The sequence below is a fragment of the Rattus norvegicus genome, chromosome 1, assembly GCF_021556685.1.
Source record: "Rattus norvegicus strain SHRSP/BbbUtx chromosome 1, alternate assembly SHRSP_T2T, whole genome shotgun sequence".
Taxonomy (NCBI): Eukaryota; Metazoa; Chordata; class Mammalia; order Rodentia; family Muridae; genus Rattus; species Rattus norvegicus.
Window position 1 is genome coordinate 257,112,058 of NC_141534.1, and position 13,903 is coordinate 257,125,960.

Below are 13,903 nucleotides of genomic sequence, written 5' to 3' on the forward strand. Positions count from 1 at the left end.
GGCCATCACGGCCTTCCGCTCAAAGCACTAGTCTAGAAATCTAAAAGGAAGCTGGCTTCTATCATCAGCCTAAGGCTGATGAGAAGGTCGAGGCGGAAAGCTGGAGTACAAAGGTTCCCGGGAACCAGCCTCCTCCATTCAGTGGAGATCTAAAGTAGGGACACACAGAGGTAGCCATGATTGAAGCAAGGTCTGACCAGGGACTCCAGAAGTCATGCTTCCTCCTATTCCCCAGAGCCCCCTACTGCCTCTGGAACCAAGGCTCAGGCACCTAAAAAGGTGACAAGCCATACCCAGGCAGAGGCCATGAGTTCCCGGCCACAGAACCCTGGAGGTGCTGGGGTGATGAGTTTGTTGTAAATTACAGACTCATTAAGAGAAGGTGTGAAGGGCTCAGTAACAGCTTTCGGGGGGCCACGTTTTCGATTTCTTGTTCAGTTTGTTTATTGCAATTGTTCCTGTCTCATAAGCTTATTGCAAAACCAATAAAAATGATCTATTCAGAGAGGGGAACTGCTCTTTTGACTAGTAAGCTGCCACTTAGCAGTAGACCCCACCCTTCCCCCTTCCCAATGGCTACAGACCTAGCCTGGTTGACCAGCTGTCTCCTGCCTCAGGGTCAGCAGAGGGTGCCAGATTCCTGCTCACCAGAAACTGTTTCCACCTGCCATGCAGCCACCCTGGGCTAACCTCGGGCCTCCAACCTGGCCCCATCACACCAATGACTGTGTACCCCAGCCCTGCAGCTCAGCTCAGTTACATGGGGGTGGGAGGTCAGAACAGGATCCAAGGACAGTCACGGGAGCTTAGAATTTCAAGTGGAATTTTGCTGCTTCCACACTGTGCCTCGGTGAACCTGTGCCGTTAGCATGAGCTTCCGTGCCATGAGCAGCCTTGGAAGCTAGTAGGGTTAGCTAGTAGGGTTCCGATGCTCCCTAAAATCAGAAGTTCCAGCTTTGACCTTGACAGAACCAAAGTCACAATTAAGGTAACGGATATAGAAACCTTCATCTCAGGGCTGGAGAGATGGTTCAGTGGTAAGAGCGCTGACTGCTTGTTCTTCCACAGGTCCTGAGTTCAATCCCAGCAACCACATGGTGGCTCACAACCATCTGCAATAGGATCTGATGCCCTCTTCTGGTATGTCTGAAGACAGTGACAGTGTACTCACACATATGAAATAAATCTTTAAAAAAAGAAAGAAAGAAAGAAAGAAAGAAAGAAAGAAGGAAGGAAGGAAGGAAGGAAGGAAGGAAAGAAAGAAAGAAAGAAAGAAAGAAAGAAAGAAAGAAAGAAAGAAGGAAACCTTCATCTGAGCCAGGCCGTAGTAAAGTAGGCCTTTAATCCCAGTTCTCAGGAGGCAAAGGCAACCTGGTCTACAGAGCAAGTTCAGGACACCCAGGGCTACACAGAGAAACAGAGAAAGCCTGTCTCAAAAAAAAAAAAAAAATCCAAACAAACAAACAGAAGAAAGAAACCTCCGTCCTAAGGTAATTGGTTCTCCCAGCTTCAGAAATGACATCTGTTGCAGTTGGTGACTATAATAGTCAGACACATCTCAGATTTCCCTGTATTGACGGTGGGGGTCGGGAGCGCCAGGGTACAGGAGGCTCAGAGAAAACCCAACAGACCTCTCCACCGCCTCACACAGAACTCTACTATGTCAGAGTGGGAGACTTGTACGTCCCCACCCCCCTCCATTCTGCTCTGTCTCAAGTTCAGAATCAAGGTCAGACCTGAAGTGACTTGGCCAAGGTCCCACAGTCAGTGGCAGAGTTAGGAGGGGACCCAAGGTAACCAACTTTTGCCTTGTTGTTCTTTACAAAACTCTGCTGTCTTCTACACCCTGCTTAGGTCAAAGAGTACGGTGTCTTTCCCCAGTCCCTGCAGCCACCACAGCCCCCGGACTGACCTTCCCTCCCACCAAGGAAGGACAAGCTTCTCACTAAAGCAAGATTGGTCTCTTTCCCCAAGGCCAATGCACTGTCTCTCTCCCAGGGCCTGGAAGAGGGAACAAACCTTGGGAGAAGCATTTGGACCGTCTCTACTACTCCAAGGAGATAGTAGACGTTGACCATTCTTTATCTCTCTGGTGGAGGAGGACATGGGGTGAAGGGGAGGCAATAGGCCACTGTTCTCAAAAAGCGAAGCATCTCAAGGACGTGGTATATCTTCAGAGTCCCAATAACATTGTCCCTTGACCTCTGTGGATTTGTTCATACCAACAAACACTTCAAATGGCCCTACTATGTTTCAGTGCTCATCTCAGCACATTACTTACCCATTTGTTAATTTCATCTTATGTGAACTGAAGCTGGGCGTGGTGCCACATGCCTGTAATAGCATCATAAGGAGGCAGAAGCAGGAGCATCAGGAGTTCAATACATGCCTTAACTACATGGAAAGTCCTAGGCCAACCCTGGGCTCCATGGCAACACCATGTCTCAAAAATAACTACTGTATGCACATTAAACCATTCAGTCCCCTGGAACTCAGTGTGGGGGGCAGTGGGGCAGGGACAGAGGACGATGGTGGGCCGCCTGTTCTATCTCTCTCTGCCTTATTCCCTGAGACAGGTCTCTCACTGACGCTCCACAGCTGGGCTGGTGGCCAGAAAGCCCTAGTTAAGACCAGAGGGGTTAAGAGTGCTTTCTACTCTTGTAGGGGACCTGAGTTCAATTTCTAGCACCCACGTGATGGTTCTACTTCAGCGGATGGGATGCCTCTGGATGTCTTCACGTGATGTCTTCAGCTGCCCTCCGCAGACACAAACATGGTACACACATGCATGTAGGTGAAACATTCACACACTCCTGCCTTGGCCATCTTCCTGTCTCTTTTCCCCACACACATACCTGAAGTGCTGGGGAGGCTTTTCATGTGGGCTCTGCGTATTTGAAATCATCAGTCTCTCCAACCCAATCTGCACCCCCCCACACACACACACCAAACCTTAGATTTTATGTGGCTCTTGTCCGTGTACCTCTAATACATCTGTATCTCTTCCGTTGGTGTTTAATGTTGGTTTACTTCCTAGACTAAAATATTGACCCTGCAGGGATGGGGTGAGGGAAATTCCCTCTGCCTCTTTATTAGCATGGTGGAGAAGAGACAGAGTGATTGGTTTTCAATTCCTGCTCAACCAGATCCTAGCTGTTAAGGCCTGGGGCGAGCTGTTTAGGCTCTCTGTGAGTCGGTGGGGCTAATAACAGTATCTGCTTAAAAGAGCAAGAGGCTTTAGTAACTCAATCAAATGATATAGCATTACTTAATAAATTAATATTTATCTCAATCCTCCTGTCTCAGTCTCCCTACTGATCAGGTTTCAGCAGAGTGCCCCCCCAACCCCCGTGCCCTTTTGAAATTTCTAGACTGTATAAAAGAATTGGGGCTCGGGGCTCCTGGTGGATGATGGAGTGAGCTACCCAAGAGTCAGGGAGGAAATGCTGACCGCTGATATGTTAAAAGGCAAGTAAAAATGTCTCAGGTAACAGCCCTCTCAAGAATGTGTGACATCCTGGGACCACAGGTCTCTGGGCAGGCCTGTAAACCACGACCTCTCCTTGAGCCAGATGAGGCAGATAAGGGAGTTTGTTTACTTTGCTAAGGGCTAATGTGGATTTCCTGTCTAGATGCAAAGTGCCCCAGAAAAGAACTGAAGTTCAGAGTTAATTCTCTGTCCTGCTAAGCCTCCAGAGAGCTGGTGGGAAGATATCTGCGTAGCAGGCTTTGGGAGGACACATTCCCATCGCCTGGGAACCTTCTCTTCACAGCCAGTACAAGGACTGGGGGCTGCCAGTGATAGGGAAGAAGGAAGATTCTGAACATTCCAGAGAGATACAATGTCTTTTGAGTCAGCACAATTCTTGTTTACCATAATCTGGGTCACCTCTGCCCTTGGCTTCTTCGAAACCCACATTTCCTACTTGAGATAGGCAGCCTGGACCTCAGATACCTCCCATTCCATTCCCATTTAGAGGAGGTTTTCTGCTTGGTTCTGGAAGCCAGGGGTGAGGGGATGTGGTGCCAAGAACCCACGGCCTCCTGGCTCCCTCCCACACAGCAGCCTGCACTGACGTCTCTGAGAAGGCCTTTGATTAAAGAGACAAGTGACTTTGCCCATTCTATTGATCAGAATAAATTACTAGGAACTAATTTATGGGCCTCCCCACTGCCGATGACATGGTGGATTGTGCGCTATTGGTCAGTAAATTGGATTGTCAGGCTAGATTATTGGTTCGTATACAGTTATCTCTCATAGCAATATCAGGCAGCTCAGGTAGAGGAGTGAAATCCTTTCTCTGCTGCCAGACGCCAAGATGTCAGGCAGGAGGCCTTCTCCTTGGCTGCCGGGGAGGGGCGGGGTGGGGCGGGGAGGGAGGGAAGAGGAGGAGAGGGGAGGAGAGTTGAGCGAGGCCTCTGTGCAGGATGCTTATTAATTAGTGCAGCATCACAGCATTAAAAGAACATTAGTGTGGAATCGTCTGCAGAGTGATGGGAAAATGACATTGTGGGCCTCCTCCTGATTCTCCAGCTACGGCTCTGCTGGGTAGAAGCAGGGAGGGGGTTGATGAGCAGACAGGGGGATGGGAAAGATAAAGGGTGAGGGGCAAAAAGGGCCACGGGGAGGGGAAGGGAGAGGAAAAGCCATATTTGCTGGGAGTTGCAAGCAGAGCGGATCTGCTAAGTGCCAGCGTCGCTGAGCCACGCTGGGGAAATGGAGCTGCCGTTCTGCTCAGTACATCACAGCCAACGATGAAAAGTTCTAGAGCTGGGATTTCTCAGGCAATTTGGCCAGTGATGCATGGGGCAGTAGATCCTCGCGCACTCTTCCGTGCTTCTGCCAAGCCAGCAATAACAAAAACTTATTTTTTGCCAGGGAAACGGGTATGAGTCAGGCAGCCCATCAGGAGTAAGGGGGGCTTTACCACGCCACTGCGATTTGTACCGCTCCACTGTTTCCCCGAGCTCTAAAGACCTGCCAGGAGGAGACAAAGGCGAGACAATTTCGAGTTCATAGTCCTGTGTCCTCGAAGCATAACAGCGTGCCATAGATGGGGACTTTCTGGGCCCGTAGGTTGCAAAGTCAGCGGTCTTTCCTTCAAGCCCACTGAGGAGGGAGAAAGTGGGGTGAGGGGGGTGAGCGGAGAGCTGGGGTGCGGCTACAGATTCCCCGGTAAAGGTTCACCCCCCAGCTCCAACCTCACAGGAGCGTGGCAGAAGGAGCCCAGAGTGCAAGAACGACCGGAAGAGGATGACAAGCAGGAAGGAATTTGGAGTATCAATCTAGCCATGATTGATGAAAGCATTACGATTTCTAGTTAAGACCATCTGTGCCCTCTCGTCACCACGGACTGCCAGGGTCTTTCCCACCCACCCAGACCCCTGAGCTATCCAGTCCCTGAAGGGCGGGATTGAAAACCCCACTTAGTTCTCTCTCTCTCTCTCTCTCTCTCTCTCTCTCTCTCTCTCTCTCTCTCTCTCTCTCTCTCTCTCTGTGTGTGTGTGTGTGTGTGTGTGTGTGTGTGTGTGCATGAGCCCTGAGGAGGCCTGTACCTCCTCTGAGGCATGATGGGGAACACAAGCAACCTGTTCCCTGAGCTTCAAGCCTCAGGGCAAACGGTCCTGACTTTAACTATCCCTCATCTGACACTGCCAGTGACCCAGCAAGTAAACTCCTGTGGGGCAGGGACCCAGGGTTCCCAGCTTGCTTGAGACACCCCCTGAAAACCGCCCGGAGGAAGACTCATTATTATCTACAAAGGCATCACTATCATTCCTCTTCTTGGTGCTGTTGAGCATGCTGGTTTGAGTTTTGAGAAGAGACTCACACCTTGAACCAAAATACTCTTCAGTTTCCAAAAAGATAGAGGCTTCAAAGGTGAAACCTGCTGGCTAAGCCCTCTGGGTGTCTTTTATGCCTCCCCCCTGGTTACTCTGCTTTCTGAAAGTTAAACTGTGGAGCCTGCCTGATGGGATGGCTCACTGGGTAACTCGCTCTTGCTGCCAAGCCCGATGACCTGAGTTTGTTCCCCACACAGTAGAAGAGGACCAATTCCCACAAGTTGTTCTCTGACTTCTACATACATATGCACTGAGTACCTCCTCAAGACCCGTGTGCGTGAACACACACACACACACACACACACACACACACACACACGTGCACATTAAACAAATACATTGATGTAAGTTTTTTGTTTTTTGTTTTTAAATTCAATTGTGGCCCTCAGTATCTCCAATATGAGTTCCTAGCCTAATTGTTCTCCTATTCTACCCTCTGGCGACAAACATGAAGCCAAAGAGGAAAGATCGTCTATGTCAGAAGAAACAGGAATAGATCCAGACTGGGACAACACCCCGTCCTCTTGCCTGACTCTGCTATATCTCAGCTTTCATTACAGCAGCCATACGGAAATGAGTTCACCAGGGCCCAGAGCACCCCAGCCTCCATGATGGAAGATTTTTACAAAGCTTGGAGAAAGAAAAGTAGGCCCACTGGCCGCTCTATAAATTAGAGACTCATTAAGAAGAGGCAGGAAGGGCTTTGGAGGCCTGAGCCTTTCGATTTCTTGTTGGGATAGTTTATTGCTATTGTTTCTATTTCATACGTTTATTGCAAAACCAATAAAAATTATCTATTAAGAGCAGGAACCTCATCTTTTGACTTCTTGGTGGAGGTTTCTACAGAATAAACTTTAACTGGTCCAGCATAGCTGCGGGAGAGAAGCAAACTCTGTGGAGCCACACCCTTCCAGAGGCCAGCCAGGCACAGAGCAGGAGTGTCCAGACCAGGGCTGAGGGAGGGGACAGACTGGGGAGGCCACACAATCAAGACTCTTCTACAGAGCCCCTGTCGGCCGGATATGTATTTACATCTGTTGCTTGGTGATCGCAACTCAACTCCGGATCTTCACAGTCCTACTCCCTCAGGAGAGGAAACCTCACTTGGAAGGAGGAGGTGGCCAAATGCTTAATTTATGGAACTCTTCTTGAAATGAAATTTTGTAGGGATGTTTCCAAACCAGATGAATAAGAAGATGTCCAAGGTTCCAGGAGGAAGTGAGAGCCGAGAGCTAGCGTCTGTTGTATCTTGCTCTGCCTTGCCAGGCTCTACGCTCCCACCCTTGCTTGGTTTACTTTCACACCCTTCATTAAGACCTTTATTTATTATTGGTGTGGATGTGTGTAGGCATGAACATATGGAGGTCGCAAGACAACTCTGTAGGGACGGTCCTCTTCCTCCACCTTTGTGTGAGTCCCAGGTAATAAACTGGTTCACCAGGGGTGTGAGTGCCTTTACCTGCTGGGTCATCTTGCTGGTCCCTGTACCTCCAATTTTTAAGAAAAAAAAATGTATTCTCTTGGGCTAGGGATGTAGTTCAGTTGGTAGAGAGCTTATGTAATATTCATAGAGGCTGAGTTTGATCCCCAGCGCTATATGAGCATACATGGTGGGGTGGCCTGAATCCCAGCACTTGGGAGGCTCAGGCAGGAGGATCAGAAGTTCAAGGTCATTCTTGATTAGGTAGGGAATTTGAGGACAGGGATATAGGAGACCTTGTGTCAAAATAAAAGTAAGACCTTTTTAAAATGTGTATGTTCTCTCCATGTTATTAAAAGGGACACTGAAGATGGCTGCATAAGAGATGTAACAAAAGACAATAGAACCCCCAGCCTGGGAACACTGGTTCTAGAAGTAGTGGCCACCTCTCTGTTGAAGGAAGGATAGGGCATAGGTATTGTCCCTGTGGGCCTCTAAGGATACCCTGGAAAAGGTTCACAATCAATTGAGGGGAAACCCACCCAACCATGACTCAAGTTCGAAGTGGCCTGCAGAGTTCCCAACACCCCTAAATCTAGTGTGAAAAAACCACAGAGGCCTTCAATAACTGCTCTGTCAGGTCACAGGATGGTGACTAATGGGCCTAGAGGAGGAGACTGTGAAAAACACTCTAGGAAATAAATTTGGGTGATTAAATTTCAAGGCAGTTCATGGAACAGCAACCTGAGGCCTAAACTAAGCCATCAAGTTACTAAGAGAATCAAGATTTCACTTCAACCACACAGCTGCCTGGGAACCAGACCTGAGCCTGCAGATTATTAGTGGGACATGAGAAAGGTCCTCCCACCAAACTCCTGGTAAACCGACACCTTCCAAACCTCCCTTCCAAAAGACCTGCTAGCAATAAGCCAAGTCCTTACCGCCTTCCATGGTTACCATGGTTACCGTGTCACCTTTAAAGTAAAAAAAAATTAAATAAATAAATAAACAGACAAATAAATAAATAAATAAAGTAAAAACGACTGCTCACCCGTGTAAGACAGTTAAAAGTGGGGAAGGAGGCTCCAAGTGGGCACATCCAGAGCCACATGCAAATTTCTGAGATACTCCCAGGTTACTAAAACAGCAGAGGAGGCCCACATTCTTCGACTTCTCTTCTGTTTCAACTGAATGCCTTGTACTCTGATTGGATCTAACCCCCCCCCCAAACAGTCATGGTCTAGCGGCAGGGATGTAATCCACCCCCACCCTCACTACAGCCCCAAGTGCTGTTAAGCCTTGCAAGTAAACATCGCCTGCCCTGCCCCAAGCTGAGAGTCCCACATCTGACGCTGTCCCCATCCAGTTTATAGCCCAGGGTGCTTCACTTTAAGTTATTTGCTGCTTTGTGAATAAAGCCAGGTGGGGAGAGCTGGAGCCCCAGCAGCCCCTGCGCTGGAAGGGCCCCAGCAGCCTCTGCGTGGACCGGTCCAGGCAGGAAGACCTTATCAACTGCAGCTGTTTCCATCTTTCTCTTTCTCAATTTTCTTCCTCTCTTGAGAGTTCACCTCTCTCTGCCCTGGCCCCACCAGCTGTTTCATGCAAATCCTGCTGAGACAGCTGCTAGCCCGGTCCTGCTAAATTTGCAGGGGCCCTGGAGCCCCCTCGGCTGTCTTGGCCCAAAGCTGGGCAAATCTCTGGCGTCCAGACAAGGTTGAGATTGTTCAGAAAGTACTTCAATAGGAAACCGGGAAGGGAAGGGGTGGGAGAGAGACAAAACCCCTGAATTACAAAAGGAGAGAAACAGACAGTGCACAGAGCACAGATTTTTTTTCTTCTTCTGAATAACTCTCATCGAGTCCCCGAAAAGTTTGCTGCAAGAAAAAGGAGGCTAGACTCCAAGAGTGGTGGCCCAGAACTGATATCCTGGTTACTCGGAAGGCCGAGGCAGGAGGAACACAAATTGAAGACCTGTCTGGGCTGAAGACTGAGTTCAAGGACAACGGCCTGGGAAAGAAACTTTTTCACAAGACGTCAAAGAGGACTGGGATTATAGCTCAGCCATAAAGCAATGGCCTGGCACACACAAGGCACTCGGTTCAGTCTCCACCGCCAACCTCCACCTCTGCCCTACCCCAGAAAAGGAGGGAGGAAAGGAAGGAAAGAAGGAAGGAAGGAGGGAGGGAGGGAGGGGAGGAAGGAAGGAAGGAAGGAAGGAAGGAAGGAAAAACATAAGGGTAGGAAAGGAGAAAAAAGAAAGGTAAGGGGTTGGGGATTTAGCTCAGTGGTAGAGCGCTTGCCTAGCAAGCGCAAGGCCCTGGGTTCGGTCTCCAGCTCCAAAAAAAAGAAAAGAAAAGAAAAAAAAAAGAAAGAAAGTGGATGTGTCAAAGTGGCAACCAAGGCCCATTAGGGGAGAATTGGTGGAGAAATTTAAAATCTCTGGCCTGGCTAAGGGATCACCCCCCAAAGAGCAGGTCCACCTTAAGCCATGCTAAAGAGATAGGTGGAGTAATTTACTCTTTCAATAAAATAACAACATACTTTTCTTCCCCAGAATCCCTAACCACTACCACAGTAGCTTATGCAGGGCCACAATCATGAGGCTGTGTTAGCTTGCCTGCCTTTTGAAATTATTCAGGGGGACGGGGAAAGTATATTTTCTTTTCTTCTTTCTCCGTTCTAAGCATGCTTTCCCTAAGACTCTGGGTTTCCTTACTCTAAAGCCTCCTAGCGAGTGGCTGTCTGGCTGACCTCTGCTTGCCTTCAGGAGCACGGCCTCCACCCTCCCCCTTCTCTCCTCTGTTCTCCTCTTCCTGGCAACTGCTGAGATTACAGCTTGCCTGCCCGGGGCTTCTCTTTTGTCCTCAAGCTACTGTCTGAGTCTGTTCTAAGTGATTTTATTAAGAACCTTAAGAGAGAGACCCCCAAGTTCCCTGGTTGTCATCTGGCAACCCAGATGAGACTCCCCATAATTCCCAGTAACAGATATTTTTTGGATACCCAGAATTCCTTGCTCCCCACTTTCAGTTGTTTGCGGCTTGACTACAGAGCATGCTCATACTTTAGCTTCAGCTAGAGGTCAACTCGATTGCTAGAACCTGCCATGCAGGCTCTTCTGAGGATCTGGCCCCAGGTCTGGGATTTGCTACAAGCCTGCTCTGTAGCCTGGGTGGGAGTATTCTCCAGGCCTCTGTAGAGAAAGGTACTTCTTTGTCCCCTTTCTCTACAGGCTTCTGTGTGTCTCTTCCGGAGTTCAGTGAACCTAATCCAACTACGCTGGCCCCAAGGATTTGTGTACATTTCCTTCCAATTAAGACCTTGGGTTCACGGTCTGCTTGGGTGCTCTAAAGGCAGCCCCTCTAATGCCTGTGCTGTCCCATTCAAATGCCCACTGAGCCAGACCGAGCTTCCTATATTCTGCCAGTCTCCTGGACTCTAGTATTTACTCGCTGCTAACAAGAATCCAAAGCCCTCCTCTCAGAGAAGCTACAAAACAGTGAGGCATGCCGGGTAATACTCTTGTCATCTCTGGATAGAGGCTCAGTCAAGTTCTACTTCCACATGGCTCTTATTTCTAGGAAACACCTTGGCTGGCCAACCAGCACCTCGGTCTCCTTTAGCAAAATGTTCCCCAAACCTGTCACCTGTACATTCCCAGACAACTAGATTCTACGAAGCCAACTTTAGAGTCAAACCGTGGTTTCTCTCATGTCTTAGCTGAATAGCCCCAGTCAAACCATTTTGAGGGAATGAATGTTAACCAGATTCCCAATAAGCAGACAGGGAGATGGGCCACAGATAGAGAATAAAGATAAGATGGCCAACTTCTGGCTTCTTCTTGACCTTCGACGAAGGCTTGGCTGGGTTGTTTGTTTGTTTGTTTGTTTCTTTCTTTCTCTCTTTCTCTCTTTCTTTCTTTCTAGGCCTCCTTGCTGGCAGATTGATCTAATAAGTTCAAGGCCAGACCAGGATATGTTTGCCCAAAAGTTGTACCAGGCTCCCTGGCTTTGTTTAAATTGAACAAACCTAACTTAGAAGACAAAGATCCCCTCAAAGACCATTTAAAGTCCCCAACCCTTGAGGAGAGACCAGATTTCAGGATTCCCCCCTCCCCTTCTTTTCAGTGGCTCTTCCTGTGTGCCATATTGTCTGTTTCTTTGTTCCTAACAAAGACTTTTTCAACCGCTGATGTATGTTGTGTCTGAGATTTTTCTTGCTGCCACCTGTTACATTCCAGAGTTTTTCTGCCTTTTTATATGGGGGGTGGGGGTGAGATAGGATTTCTCTGTGTGTTCCTCGATATCCTAGACCAGACTGACCTCGAAAAGTGGACCCTATCAAGACCTCCAGATGGTAACAATTTAACCTAAACTGCTTATAAGAAAATGTTTCCAGTTATTTTGTGTGCGGGAGTCAGAACAAATCTCAGAAGCCATTTCTTTCCTTTCTCCAGTGGGTTCCTGTGATCAAACCTGGGGTGTCTGGCTTGGTGGTGAGCTGCTTTACACACTGAGCCATCCTGATGCCCCTGAACTAATATTTTAATGAAATGTGATTAAGTGTTCTGTCTTCCTCATAATTGATGTGGGAACTTAAATGCCATCTTGAAAAATCACCTAGCATTTTGCCTTACACATAACAGGAAGATTAAAAAAAAAAGTTGATATAAATAATTTTTTTTTTTTTTGGAAACAGGGTTTCTTTGTGTAACAGCCCTTGCTGTCCTAGAATTCTCTTTATAGACCAGGCTGGCCTCAAAGTCAAAGATCCACCTGTCTCTGCCTCTGGAAAGCCGAGATTAAAGGTGTGTGCCACCAAACCTGGCCATAAATCTTTCTTAAACAAACTGGTGTCCACTGAAACTCGCTTATATTCTGTTTCCTGTAAACTCTGCCACCACAGAGCAAAGGCGATATCTTCATAGAATCATTGAGATCCAAGTGGTAGTCTCATGATAAGTCAGTAAATTCAGTGTTTCAAACTTGATTAATACTCTTTCACCCCTAGGACCGGGGCTGTTTCTTGTTGCCCATAAGATGCTTTCTGTCTATGGCCATACCACCTTGAGTGTGCCCGATCTCGTCTGATCTTGGAAGCTAAGCAGGGTCGGGCCTGGTTAGTACTTGGATGGGAGACCGCCTGGGAATATCGGGTGCTGTAGGCTTTTTGGACTCCCTTTAGGGGTTGGGGATTTAGCTCAGTGGTAGAGCGCTTGCCTAGCAAGCACAAGGCCCTGGGTTCGGTCCCCAGCTCCAAAAAAAAGAAAAAGAAAAAAAAAAAAAAAGATGTTTTCTGAGCGTAAGGTGGAAGATGTCAGACCTTGAACCAGAGAAAATTCTCTAAGTTCATGTAAAGGCTGAAGACGATTTTTCTTCTCTTCCAGCGACTATCTTGAGAGTTCACAGGGAGGCAAGTCCAGACCCTTGTCCAGAGAACCTTCCCAGATGGCTTGGCCACCATCCATATAGCATACTCGGTTTCCTCTAGAAGGAACATCCGGGATTTGCTGCCTGTTCTCCCGTTTGGAACTGATCTACACTGGGCACGGGGTTTACACATAGTGAAATTTAGGATCTACTCGTTTTGCTGCTGGGTGGGAGGTACAGGATTCAGTGGGTCACTGGAGATTTGCGTGTCTCTCCCAGGCTGGGGAGAAACAGCAGTGGCCTAGCAACCAGGGAATCTGCCTAGCAACCAGGGTGAGAGGCAGCCCCTGCTGGAATTGTTTGGAATGGCTGACAAATAAGCAGAGGGGAAGACTCTCCTGGATTTTGTCAAGCTGGGAGTCTGAAGCCAAGAGGAGAAGGGAGATCTCTGGGGATCCAAAGAGCTGTGGGGGAGGCGGGGCAAACATAGAATCCGCAAGTCTGGAGAGGTTACAGCCCCAAGCTAGAAAAAGCCGCAGTCTTTTCCTCGGTGTGCTTAGCAAAAAGGTGGCCTTCCCTCTGCTACCGGGAGGGAGGTGGCATCCGGCGTGGATACAGACGAAGAGTCTCCATCTCCTCTGTGCTCTGCTTTGCGAGGGCACTTACGACGTGTTCACGTGCGCCGCTGACCTGGAATTGTTCGACTCGGAAAAAGCACACATCCTTGGAAAGTGTAGAGACCTACATTCCTTACAATGAGCCCACAGGCAGCTTAAAGGACTTTCCAAACAGTCTGTCTGGTGAGGAACCATTAAGAACTCGAGACGGCTCTGGCTTCAATCATTTTGCCCATTCCTCCCAATCCATCCCAGGACAAGGGGCTGGACATGCCCCACTGTGAACTCTCAAGACGCTCCCCTGAAGAGAAAAATTGTCATCAGCCTTTGACCTGATTAATAATTAAAACCGCTGAGTTTGAACTGCCCCTAACAGTGAGGTGCTCCAAAACCCCAGAAAACCTTAACAAATAACCAAGCTGCTGGGGGGAGAGGAAGCTCTTTTCACTAGACAAACTGACAATTAGCCGCTATTGAAAATCCCCCTCCAGCCTTAGCATATTGGTTCTCCTTTGAAAGTGGCTCGGCATGGGGTAGAATTTTTGGCCTTGAGTTGGGAACTACTGTGCATAAAATCAAAGAATGGAAGCCAGCAGTTGAGAGAATAGAGGCTATTTGGGGATTAGTGATTTCGGGAGTTAGACTTCTAATAACTT

The 13,903-nt window shown here is 48.4% G+C and overlaps 1 non-coding gene across 1 annotated transcript; it reads left to right on the forward strand.

Moving 5' to 3' along the window:
* The first annotated feature begins 12,309 nt into the window (after positions 1-12,309).
* Positions 12,310-12,428, forward strand: LOC120100110 (5S ribosomal RNA). The gene has a single exon (XR_015656118.1). It is a non-coding gene; the product is annotated as a 5S ribosomal RNA (ribosomal RNA).
* The last annotated feature ends 1,475 nt before the right edge of the window (positions 12,429-13,903 follow it).